This window comes from Oncorhynchus nerka, linkage group LG15, assembly GCF_034236695.1.
Source record: "Oncorhynchus nerka isolate Pitt River linkage group LG15, Oner_Uvic_2.0, whole genome shotgun sequence".
Lineage (NCBI taxonomy): Eukaryota > Metazoa > Chordata > Actinopteri > Salmoniformes > Salmonidae > Oncorhynchus > Oncorhynchus nerka.
This window is the reverse complement of record NC_088410.1, coordinates 4,266,492-4,279,582: the sequence shown is the minus strand read 5'-3', so window position 1 is coordinate 4,279,582 and position 13,091 is coordinate 4,266,492. Positions and strand designations below refer to the sequence as shown.

General features: G+C 40.0%; 1 long non-coding RNA gene across 1 annotated transcript; it reads left to right on the top strand.

Moving 5' to 3' along the window:
• Positions 1-5,473: 5,473 nt before the first annotated feature.
• On the top strand, positions 5,474-9,623 carry LOC135560378 (uncharacterized). The gene is made up of 2 exons (XR_010458888.1): positions 5,474-6,065; positions 7,820-9,623. It is a non-coding gene; the product is annotated as an uncharacterized LOC135560378 (long non-coding RNA).
• The last annotated feature ends 3,468 nt before the right edge of the window (positions 9,624-13,091 follow it).

Here is a 13,091-nt window from a genome sequence, read left to right as displayed (position 1 = left end):
AAAAACAAATGAACCCAATGACTGACCAATCAACACTCTTGCAAAAACCAACAAAAAAAATACGTGTTTGAGGCGTCACTACAGACACCCTGGTTCGAATCTAGGCTGTATCACAACAGGCCGTGATAGTGAGTCCCACAATGGGCCCAGCGTCGTCCAGGTTGTTGTTGGCAGTCTTTGTAAATAATCATTTGTTCTTAACTGACTTGCCTAGTTCAATAAAGGTTCAATTGAAAAAATGAAATGTTTTTAAAAAAAATGAAAAATAGTATCAATTCAGTATATCTTACACTATGTCAAAATAGTGCATACTGTGTAAATTGTATCACTTTTCAACCAATCCAGTACATTTTTGTTGAAAATTTAGAAATTGTAGTGTAATATACACTGCTCAAAAAAATAAAGGGAACACTTAAACAACACAAAGACCTCCCTCTGCCCCCAGCTGTGCCCTCGGTACTACACTGCTCAAAAAAATAAAGGGAACACTTAAACAACACAAAGACCTCCCTCTGCCCCCAGCTGTGCCCTCGGTACTACACTGCTCAAAAAAATAAAGGGAACACTTAAACAACACAATGTAACTCCAAGTCAATCACACTTCTGTGAAATCCAACTGTCCACTTAGGAAGCAACACTGATTGACAATACATTTCACATGCTGTTGTGCAAATGGAATAGACAACAGGTGGAAATTATAGGCAATTAGCAAGACACCCCCAATAAAGGAGTGGTTCTGCAGGTGGTGACCACAGACCACTTCTCGGTTCCTATGCTTCCTGGCTGATGTTTTGGTCACTTTTGAATGCTGGCGGTGCTTTCACTCTAGTGGTAGCATGAAACGGAGTCTACAACCCACACAAGTGGCTCAGGTAGTGCAGCTCATCCAGGATGGCACATTAATGCGAGCTGTGGCAAGAAGGTTTGCTGTGTCTGTCTGCTGTGTCTGTCAGTCAGCTCCAGAGCATGGAGGCGCTACCAGGAGACGGGCCAGTACATCAGGAGACGTGGAGGCCGTAGGAGGGCAACAACCCAGCAGCAGGACCGCTACCTCCGCCTTTGTGCAAGGAGGAGCAAGAGGAGCACTGCCAGAGCCCTGCAAAATGACCTCCAGCAGGCCACAAATGTGCATGTGTCTGCTCAAACGGTCAGAAACAGACTCTCTAAGGGTGGTATGAGGGCCTGACGTCCACAGGTGGGGGTTGTGCTTACAGAGAACACCAAGATTGGCAAATTCGCCACTGGCGCCCTGTGCTGGGTTCCTCCTAATGCAAGACAATGCTAGACCTCATGTGGCTGGAGTGTGTCAGAAGTTCCTGCAAGAGGAAGGCATTGATGCTATGGACTGGCCCGCCCGTTCCCCAGACCTGAATTCAATTGAGCACATCTGGGACATCATGTCTCGCTCCATCCACCAACGCCACGTTGCACCACAGACTGTCCAGGAGTTGGCGGATGCTTTAGTCCAGGTCTGGGAAGAGATCCCTCAGGAGACCATCCGCCACCTCATCAGGAGCATGCCCAGGCGTTGTAGGGAGGTCATACAGGCACGTGGAGGCCACACACACTACTGAGCCTCATTTTGACTTGTTTTAAGGACATTACATCAAAGTTGGATCAGCCTGTAGTGTGGGTTTCCACTTTAATTTTGAGTGTGACTCCAAATCCAGACCTCCGTGGGTTGATACATTTGATTTCCATTGATACATTTTGTGTGATTTTGTTGTCAGCACATTCAACTATGTAAAGAAAAAAGTATTTAATAAGAATATTTCATTCATTCAGTTCTAGGATGTGTTATTTTTAGTGTTCCCTTTATTTCTTTTTCAAATCCCCATCGACTTTGAGTCATCTATGATCCACCATGTGGAAATGATCCAACCATTTTAGTGAAATGATCCAACCTTTATGGAAATGATCCAACCATTTGAGCAGGTTGTGGAAATGATCCAACCATTATGTAGGTTGGGAAATGATCCAACCATTATGATGGAAATGATCCAACCATTATTAGTTTGGAAATGATCCAACCATTATGTAGGTTGGTGGAAATGATCCAACCATTATGTAGGTTGGTGGAAATGATCCAACCATTATGTAGGTTGGTGAAATGATCCAACCAGGTGTAGGTTGGAAATGATCCAACCATTATGTAGGTTGGTGGAAATGATCCAACCATTATGTAGGTTTGGAAATGATCCAACCATTATGTAGGTTGGGAAATGATCCAACCATTATGTAGGTTGGTGGAAATGATCCAACCATTATGTAGGTTGGTGGAAATGATCCAACCATTATAGGTTAGAAATGATCCAACCATTATGTAGGTTGGGAAATGATCCAACATTATGTAGGTTGGTAGAAATGATTATGTAGAAAGGTAGGGAAATGATCCAACCATTTTGTAGGGTAGAAATGATGATGTTGTAGAAATGAAATCTGATCCAACCATGTAACGCTAGGGCCCGTAATAGAATCCAGTGGGTATAGCCAAGGTTGTGAGCCTATCATCACCACTCAGAATACTATAAGATGCAAGTGTCTAGGTTTACCATTATGCAACTATTATTAAGGCTGAGGAACAAGGAGCTAATATTGATGTCTTAGCATTAAATGATTGAGTTAACCTTAGCTCAGAGATGCACAGTTAGAGACTGAGAATACGTTCTAATATTTTTTTATTTTTTAAACATTATTTAACTAGGCAAGTCAGTTAAGAACAAATTCTTATTTTCAATGACGGCCTAGGAACAGTGGGTTAACTGCCTGTTCAGGGGCAGAACGACAGATTTGTACCTTGTCAGCTCAGGGATTTTGAACTTGCAACCTCCTTCCAGTTACTAGTCCAACGCTCTAACCACTAGGCTACCCTGCCGCCCCAAATATGCTAATATTTTAACATTGATGGCTTAGCATTAAATGATTGAGTTAACCTCAATCTCAAGCTCACCGTTAGAGAAAACGTTCTAATATGTGCTACTTTTCTTTGGACAGTGCCTTCTGAAAGTATTCAGACCCCTTGACTTTTTTCCACTTTTTTGTTTTGTTATTGTTTTTGTTTTTGTTTTGTTATTGTTTTTGTTTTGTTATTGTATTAAAACATTTTTTTTTTTTCAATGTTTTGTTATTGATTGTTTTGTTTTTGTTTTGTTATTGTATTAAAACATTCCAGGGTTTTTTTTTTACTATCCTAATAATAATACTAATCAATCTACACGAAAAAAAGTGTTAAACAAACACCCCATAATGACAAAGCAAAAACAGATTTGTAGATTGTTTTGCAAATTTATATTTCAAAAAAAACATGTTTTAAACTTTATCACATTTACATTCAGTACCAGTCAAATGTTTGGACACGCCTACTCATTCCAGGGTTTTTCTTCATTTAGACTATTTTCTACATTGTAGAATAATAATAATACTAATGAAGACATCCAAACTAATGAAATAACACATGGAATCATGTAGTAACGCTTTACAAAAAAAGTGTTAAACAAATCAACATATGACTCAAAAAATGTCATTCATTGACTGAGAGCGAGCTAATGCAACACACATTGATATTTACAGTAGCTGGCTAACATTGGCTATTCAAACTGTAACATTGGCTAGCTTTACAATACATTTACAGTAGCTGGCTAGGCTATTCAAAGTGTAACATTGGCTAGCTTTACAATACATTTACAGTAGCTGGCTAGGCTATTCAAACTGTAACATTGGCTAGCTTTACAATACATTTACAGTAGCTGGCTAGGCTATTCAAACTGTAACATTGGCTAGCTTTACAATACATTTACAGTAGCTGGCTAGGCTATTCAAACTGTAACATTGGCTAGCTTTACAATACATTGGATAAATTACAGTTACATCTTCATACTATCAAGATAATTCTTATTGCAGCTGAATATTTGAAGTGCGCTCTAAAAAATATTATTATCTCATTTCAGTCTTTGGGAGCTAGACACGTCTGTTTCTCTTCATCAGACAGCAGCTCATGTTTTCACAAGAGGCTGTAGTTGCATCGTAGATAAAAGCAGGCCATTGGCTGCCTACATCACCAGGGGTCTGTACGGGACTTCTGATTGGTTCCAGGTTTAGGAGTTCGGCAAATTTGCCTGAGCAGATAGACAGACAGTGTTAAAAAAAAAAAAAATGTATGAGAAGATGTGCAAAAAATTGCAGGTGCCAACAAATGTTATAGTCATCATAACAATATTTTACTGTCCTATACAAAAAAAATCAGGATCCTCTCTCGACTGGGACCGATTAACTTCACTATTAACTTCACTATTAACTTCACTAGCTTCCGCCCACCACCTAATAATACAGCCACTACAGAACAATGAGCCAGATGTTTCACCTGACGTATAAATGTGAGGCATCCGGTTGACGGTTTTCACTCACAACTATATATGGTGATGAGAGGAAGCCCAGTGGTAGAAGATAGAGCAAGATGGATTCTGGCCGACATTCTGCTGATTTTCCCATCGATCAAACGTTTGATCTCAATACAGTTTTCTGTTTCCATAACTAGAATCTGTAACAAACAGAGTGGACTACGTTTTGAAGACATGACGTTTTGCCAAAGTTTCAAAGTAATTGCATTGTTACATTTTACATTTACATTTAAGTCATTTAGCAGACGCTCTTATCCAGAGCGACTTACAAATTGGTGCTTTCACCTTATGACATCCAGTGGAAATTGTTTAGAAGGAGTGCAAGGGAGTATTGAAATAAACATTAGAATGCGCCAATAGGATCTCTCTTGCTCGTCCTTGGCTCCGCCCACTATGATTAATTTGCTCCCATTGGAAACGACAGGTTCTGGTCCATCTTGGGTTAGTTATAAAGTTTAATCTTTGGCCACACAGTCGGTGAAGAGCATGATGTGTTGCTGACGTTAGCCACCGAGCTAGTATAAGACCTACATATTATATTATATTATTTTATATAGTATAGGTAACCAGATCGTGACTACAACTAAGTTACTAAGTCTTTAACCACAATGTATTGTTACACTGGTGAGTAAAAACTCATGATTCCTACACTTTAACTTGTTATCTGAAAATAAAATAGATACATTTTACTCATCTGCGTTCCCCCCTCCAGTCAGCAGATGGCGGTCTTAAGGTTATGCTACTGGTGTGACGTATAATCTAGTGGACGGAACGCTTCTTTCAACAGCAGCAACAGTTAGTCAGACACCTCGGTAGCTTGCTAGACAAAATAGACGAACCAATAAAGCTCTTTAGACGCTTTAAGTGTATATTTGACACTGTGTTTTAAACACACTTCTGTCGTCGACTAAGTTATCCGATTTAATTTAATATTTACGGTGGTGTTATTGGTCATCTAGTTAAGTTAAGTTTTATTAAGTTAGCATTAGCCTAGCTAGCTAACATCTTCGACCATGAGTTCACTAAGCTACTCTCCTGCTGTTAAAGAAGAGGAGGTCTGCTGAAGAACGGAGGAAGAGGACGAGAAAGATGTTACAATAGAAAAACAAGTAGAGGTCGAGGCTGTTTCAGTGAAAGAAGAAGAGAAAGACGTTTCAGTGAAAGAAGAGGAAGACTCGTTCAGAGTGAAAAAGGAGGATGAAGAGGGGGATGTTACAATACAAAAGCAAGTAGAGGGTGAGTCTGTTACAGTGAAAGAAGAAGAGAAAGACGTTTCAGTGAAAGAAGAGGAAGACTCGTTCAGAGTGAAAAAGGAGGATGAAGAGGGGGATGTTACAATACAAAAGCAAGTAGAGGGTGAGTCTGTTACAGTGAAAGAAGAAGAGAAAGACGTTTCAGTGAAAGAAGAGGAAGATACGTTCAGAGTGAAAGAGGAAGAGGATGTTACAGTAAAAGAAGAGGAGGCAGAGAAAGAGGAGGATGCAGTTTTTGGAGTGAAAGAGGGGGAGGGGGAGATGACTGTTACATCGAAAAAAGAGGAGGAGGAGGAAGAGAAGGAAACTGGATATCTGGGCCCGGTTTCCCAAAGTCATCTTAAGGCGTCCAATGGTTCTAACGATGAACTTAACCGTGAAATGGTTTTGAGAAACCGTTCCCTGATTAACACTAGTAAGTACTGTCTTAAATACAGAGGCACAAACTCTGCAGTTGTTGAACTGATGTGTGGTGTTAATGTTTGGTTTTGATTGGGACACATGCTAAGATTGCTGGCTGGCTAGACATTATTAAATGATAGTTAGATAGCTAGACATTATTAAATGATAGCTAGATAGCTCGCTACTGGGTTATAGATTGAGGTAGTTTATTTGCATGTTCAACTAGCTGGCTAGCTAGATTAATATATTTTACATCTATCTACAGTTTGAAAGGTCTGAAGCCTGGTGTTGTTGTGAACCAGGTTACAGTTTGAAAGGTCAGGAGCCTGGTGTTGTTGTGAACCAGGTTACAGTTTGAATGGTCTGGAGCCTGGTGTTGTTGTGAACCAGGTTACAGTTTGAATGGTTTAGAGCCTGGTGTTGTTGTGAACCAGGTTACAGTTTGAATGGTCTGGAGCCTGGTGTTGTTGTGGCCAAGGAGCTTTCACTCAGATGGAACCAGGTTAGTTTGAATTGTCTGGAGCCTGGTGTTGTTGTGAACCAGGTTACAGTTTGAATGGTCTGGAGCCTGGTGGTGTTGTGAACCAGGTTACAGTTTGAATGGTCTGGAGCCTGGTGGTGTTGTGAACCAGGTTACAGTTTGAATGGTCTGGAGCCTGGTGGTGTTGTGACCAAGGAGCTTTGTGACCTCAGATGGAACCAGGTTTCAGCTGCTGTTCGATGTTGACGTCCTTCGTCCCAGAGATGTGAAAGCATCCCCCGGGACTGGACACGACCTGGCAAACATATTCTTTGGGAGAAGATCATGACTTTAGCAATGAAAATCCATGGACATTACATGTCCTGGTCCAAAGGGCAGGACAGAAATATGCTCTCAGGCTAGATGAATTTGTTCATTTAATAACCTGAACCAGAGTTACTCAAAGGATCTGATGATAAAGGCCTCGGTCTAGATATTGGTTTGACCTTCGTTTTTCAGATTTTTCTACTACCTTTTGTACTTGAAGTGAATAAAGTATTTTCTTGTTGACATCTTTGTTTTTTTAAGCCTCACTGCTTTATCACATGGCCACATTCTCATGTTCCAATGTGAATTCTTTAAGAGATGGGCGGGTCTAAGGCTCTAGAGGGAGTGAAGGATGATAAATGGGCGTGAACAAAGAGCAGCACTGAAGATATACAGCAATAGACAATGTAGTAATGATAATGGTTTGCCTAATGGGGGAACCTGGTGAGATAAATACTGTTAATGGTTTGCCTAATGGGGGAACCTGGTGAGATAAATACTGTTAATGGTTTGCCTAATGGGGGAACCTGGTGAGATAAATACTGTTATTGGTTTGCCTAATGGGGGAACTAGGTGATATAAATACTGTTAATGGTTTGCCTAATGGGGAAACCTGGTGAGATAATGTTCAGAGAATCCATTTAGACAATTTGGTTAAAGTATTCCTTTTCTAAATAATAAAAGACGAAAAGTAATCTGACACACTGCTTTGGGTTTCAGCAACTGTAATAATGTATTTATAGTCTAGAATCATCCACTATACTACTGTGGAAACAATAATACAAAATAAGTCTGTTGTTGCTCATTTGACTGTCTTTTAAAGATAATTGTCAAATAAGTTTCTAAAAGCATTTAAACATTCATTAAGGATGTAAATTGTTGTACGACATCATGGGGGATCACCTTTTTAGCTAAAATAAACAGTGGATTTCTGCTGTTGTGGGCCTTTAACCATCTGTCTGATTTTGTTGTTCACACAGGAGAAAGACATGACAATCGTGGATCCTCTGGGGAGCCTCAACAACATCATGAAGCTGACGAGGCAGAGGAGAGTCTCTCCACATCAGAACAACCCAAGAAACACCAGCGGAAACCCACAGGGAAGAAGTCTCACCGCTGCTCTGTCTGTGGGAAGAGTTACTCAAGATCAGATTCACTGAAGGCACACCAGAGAATTCACACAGGGAAGAAGTCTCACCACTGCTCTGACTGTGGGAAGACTTACTCAAGATCAGATTCACTAAAAGTACACCAGAAAAAACACATTGGAGAGAAACCTCACAGCTGCTCTAATTGTGGGAAGAGTTGGACCTCTTTAGCAACCCTAAAAATACATCAGAGAATCCATAGAAGAGAAAAACCTTATAGTTGCTCTGATTGTGGGAAGTGTTTTGTTTTGTCAGGACATTTAAAATCACACCAGAGAACACACACAGGACAGAAACCTTATAGTTGTCAGCTATGTGGGGGGAGTTTTAGGCACTTAAGCAGCCTGATAGTACACCAGAGAATACACACAGGAGAGAAACCTTACCAATGCTCTGACTGCGGGAAGAGTTTTGTTTCGTCAGGACTTTTAAAATCACACCAGAGAACACATACAGGAGAGAAACCTCATAGCTGTGATCAATGTGACAAGAGATACTCTGATAAAAGATCTCTGGTTAAACATCAGACAATTCATACATGAAGGAGTTGTTCAATGTGAGAAGAGTTTTACTGAATCTAGGGAGCTGACTTTGCACCAGAGAAAACACAGAAGGAAATAAACTTTACCACTGACTGTGCTCAATGTGACAAGAGATACGTTTATATCAATGAAAAAAAAAAATGTCACAATGCAATGGGAGTAGGATAATGATGTCATAATGAAGAACCCCTAAATGTTTGCCCTGTTCTATTGATTTCAGCTGTGGATTGAAATGAAAGATTAACTATTTATGTGCTATTAACCAAAAAAGTGACTGAAAAAAAGTGTTGCGTTATGAAAAGAAAACTACAAAAAAATTTTTTAGTTTTCTACGTTGTAGTTGAAAATATTTAGTTTTTTTTAATGACTCGAAAACATCTTAATTTCAACATACTTGCAGCCTATACACATGAAAGCAGTATAATAAATTGGTCTATAATCAATTTGATTAACAATCCTACATCACTCCAGTATTTCTTGACGACATTCAAATGCTAATTGTCTTTATTCCACTACTGACGACTCATGACTCAAATCACCTCATATTTCAAACATTCGGCCTGACAAAAGATACATGATTTATTATTCCATGCCTCACCATTAAGTGAAGTATTGCCAATACATATTAACAAAGGGGTGTACATTTGGTTTTTATATTTCATAATATTAGCATTTTTGTAACACTTAATTGCGTAAATAATTATGATTAATAACTGCATTTTTATTGGTACAATTATATTGTTTACAAACAATGTAGTAAAACTAGCTTATATTTCTGGTTGGATATTACATCATATTCTTACTATTTTAATCAATGTCTTTTCCTTAGAATGATCATTAGTCTCAGTTTCATTGTTATTCCTTTTCAGCTTTTATTGTTTTTCTTTAGTATGTATCCTTATGACTGTAGTAAATATTACAGTTATTGTTCATTAGTCTTTTCAGCTTTTATTGTCATTTTTTTTGTTTGTTGTGTTGGAAATATTTATCTTTTTATTGTCATCGTTTTTATTCATTTTTTTCCTCTGAAGCCCCGTTGTGTTGTATTCCATGTCTGAAATGTGCTGTATAAATAAAGCTTGATTTGATTTGAATATATTACAAAACAAATTAACCCAATTTCCGACTTTAACCAATCCAGTGCATTTTTTGTTGAATATGAAAAAATGTTGAAATCAACAATATTTCAAAGGATTCAACTACTGAAACAGACAAATGGATCAAACAGATCAATCCCACTTTTCCAGCCTGCTGAAGGCGTGGTGGAGTGGTGAACACCACCCCCGGCTCTACCAGGGGCTTGAGGTGGTCTCCCACAGCTCTGCTTATGTCATGTTCTGTGGCCTTGCCGTTCCATTTCTTGACTGCCCCTGCAACACAGAAACACATTTAATAATATTATATAAGACACTCAAAGTAATGGATATGGAGCGTCTATGGCCTCAGTTACACCTGGCACCTAAATGTGACTTCTGTCATCTGATCATTCCAAGCTGCATTAGGTCTGGATGCACAAAAATCACGATGTGCTGCATTAGGTTTAGATCTGCCAGGACGGGCATTGTGTTCGGAATTGCCAGAGTATCTGTGACCAACAGATGCATATCTGTATTCCCAAGGGGACATAAATATTTACCATCTAAACCGTGTGTGACCTCTCACCTCTCTGGCTGTAGAAGTGTTCTTCCTAACCAGTCCCTCAACAGCTCTCTGACTGAGCTCCACCCTCACTGGGTCTTCAGAGGAGAGGAAGGCTGAGGAGGGATGGAAGGATGAATGGATCAATCAGTCAACAAGTCAGTAATATAAAGAGAGTGTTGATCATCTTAAATGTCCATCTCCCACCCATGGAGAGACCTTTATACTGTATCCAGGGTTGGGTAGGTTACTTTCTAAATGTAATCTGTTAGTTACTAGTTACCTGTCTAACAGTGTCATCAGTAACATAACTGTTGGATTCCCCAAGCTCACTAATGTAATCTGATTACTTTTAGATTCCTTTCTCCTCAAGAGGTTCAACTTAGTACCACAGTCATAAAATCTATAACCTTAACCACACTGCTAACCCTAATGGCTAACTGCTAACCCTAATGCCTACCTTGTCCCGGACTTTACCTTAAATAACCCTAACCTTTACCACACTGCTAACCCTAATGGCTAACCAACCCTTACCTTAAATAACCTTAACCTTAACCATACTGCTAACCCTAATGGCTAACTAACCCTTACCTTAAATAACCTTAACCTTAACCATGGTTCGCGCCCGGGTATGTGCGAGGGGACGGTCTAAAGTTATACTGTTACACTGGTATCGAGCATGGTGGCAACACAGTAAAGAGGTTGACATGTGACCCGGTACCAATTACTTATAAATGTTTCAACTGTATTACCCCCATCACAAAAAAACATTCTGCACTTGTCTCTCTACATCGGTCAGCTACATTGGTGAGCATAGTTAGTAGAATAATGAATGGTTTGGTAAGATTTTGGCACGTCAACTTTTAGAAGGTGAGTAGGAAAGTGAATTATGTAAACCACCTAACATTCACTGAACATTTAGTATTTGACTCAGAAGAAGAAGCCTGAAGTAGGATAACTAGAAACAAACTCGGTTTACCGTTTTATCTGTGGATTAAGTGTCAGAGTAGAGGACATTGTGAATTTCAGGTAAAATAACAGCTCCATGTTTATATCCCAGGACAATTGAGCTAGCAACAGCAAGCTATCTAAAATGCTATGAATGTTTGTTTTTCGAACAGTCCCACAATTAATATAGTTGGTTCATTTTGATATTTCAAACTGCTCATCGAGTCTGGATGGACAAAATTAACATGCTCGTGACAAACGCGTCAGGTTTGTCAGCATGTAAAAAGTTAGCATACAGAGTAAATCAATGTTACTGTTTATATATAGTAGATCAATATGACGTTGAGAAATAGTGCCTTGTAGGTAGTTTAGAAGATATCGGAAGTTAATAAATATGTAGTGTAATGAAACAACAGGACGCAGGTCTCGAATCCTCAACTTTCTAGCCCGAGCGCGCTATCGACTGTGCCGCAAACGCAAGCGGCAGAATCGATATCCACGCTTATAAATCCAGGGTCGTTACAGTAATAACGAGAAAACATAACAGTTTGCAAATATAGGTAACCAGATTGTGACTGAAACTACGTTACTAAGTGTTTAATCACACTGTGTTGTTACACTGGTGGGTAATGTTGATAATGGGATATGTAGATAGGGCGAGTCGGTCAAGGATCGATTCGGACAAGGTGGTCAATTATATGACAAGCGACAGGTTTATTCAGAGTAAAGATATCTGGTACAGCGTATATACGGGCCCCTCTGCTAGCTCATCAGAGACTAGCAGAAGGAACCCTGCTAACAGTGAGTACAAGCTTCATATACAGAACAGAAAGTAGGTTGATTTCTAGGAGATCGGATCTTCGGATTGGATCAGGCTGGGGTGTAGTCATCCGGCATTGGCTCAGTTGTCTGTCCGTCATCGTAGAATCCTGCCATGCCTGTTCTTGGTCGTCACACCATGGTCAGCTGAAAAGGAGATTTGGTGTGTGCGCTATCTTCAGTCACACAATGTTCGGCTGGGAGGGAGATTATGTGTGTGTGCTAGTTTGTCTCCAAGTCTAGGCTTTCTGCCAATCTGTGGGTGTCTTATCTGGGTGTCCTCGGCAGCTATGTGTGTACTGTATGTGCGTCGTCCCTGTCTTCTGGGGTCAGTGTGTAAGAGCGTATGCGTCCCTGTCCTGTCCTCAAGAGTCCGTGTGTAATGTGTGTGCGTCCCTATCTTCAGGGGAGTTGTGGCCGAACTGACGGCTAGCACCTGTGGCTAGGAGTATCCTGTTGTGACAGTGTTGTGGATGATTTAAGTGAGTGTGTGTGTGAGAGATATCCTATATGGGGCCTAACATGTTTTACTATGAAAATACGTTGTCTCAGCTATAGCAATGTAATGTCACCTACATAAGAATTAGCAGTCCTCTACAAATCCCTCTCTTCACGTCTCCCCAGAGACGTGACACAACCTAACTAGATTTTGATACAAAAGAAAACTTTTCCCAAAGGGGCTATGAAAAAGGCACAGCATTAAAAAGAAATGGATGTATATGTATTACCACCAAGTTCACCACTCAATTCCACTATGTACTAAGTTGGCTACCAGCCACCTAGGAACTTACAACCCTCATTTAACAGAGCGGAGAACAACAGCTCAAAATGAAAGTAAAAATGATATTCTACATAAGCCAACTTTTTCCAGCCGGAAAAAGTTGTGATACCCTCTCTTCACATCTCCAAAGAGATGTGACACGCTCTAATGGGTATTCTCCACCTCATCCTCAAACTCTGGCAGGTCATTAGCAAGCAGAGGATACATCTGGGAAGGGGAAGCAGGGTCAATAGCTTTAGAGATAACTCTAGTAGTAAGGGACCGGATACATGGAATGCAACAGCATCCACAGAGAACTAAAATGGCAGCAAACACCGAAATGGAGACCAAAATGGAGGAAACTAGGGTTTTATATTTACCAAACGCACTCATCCAG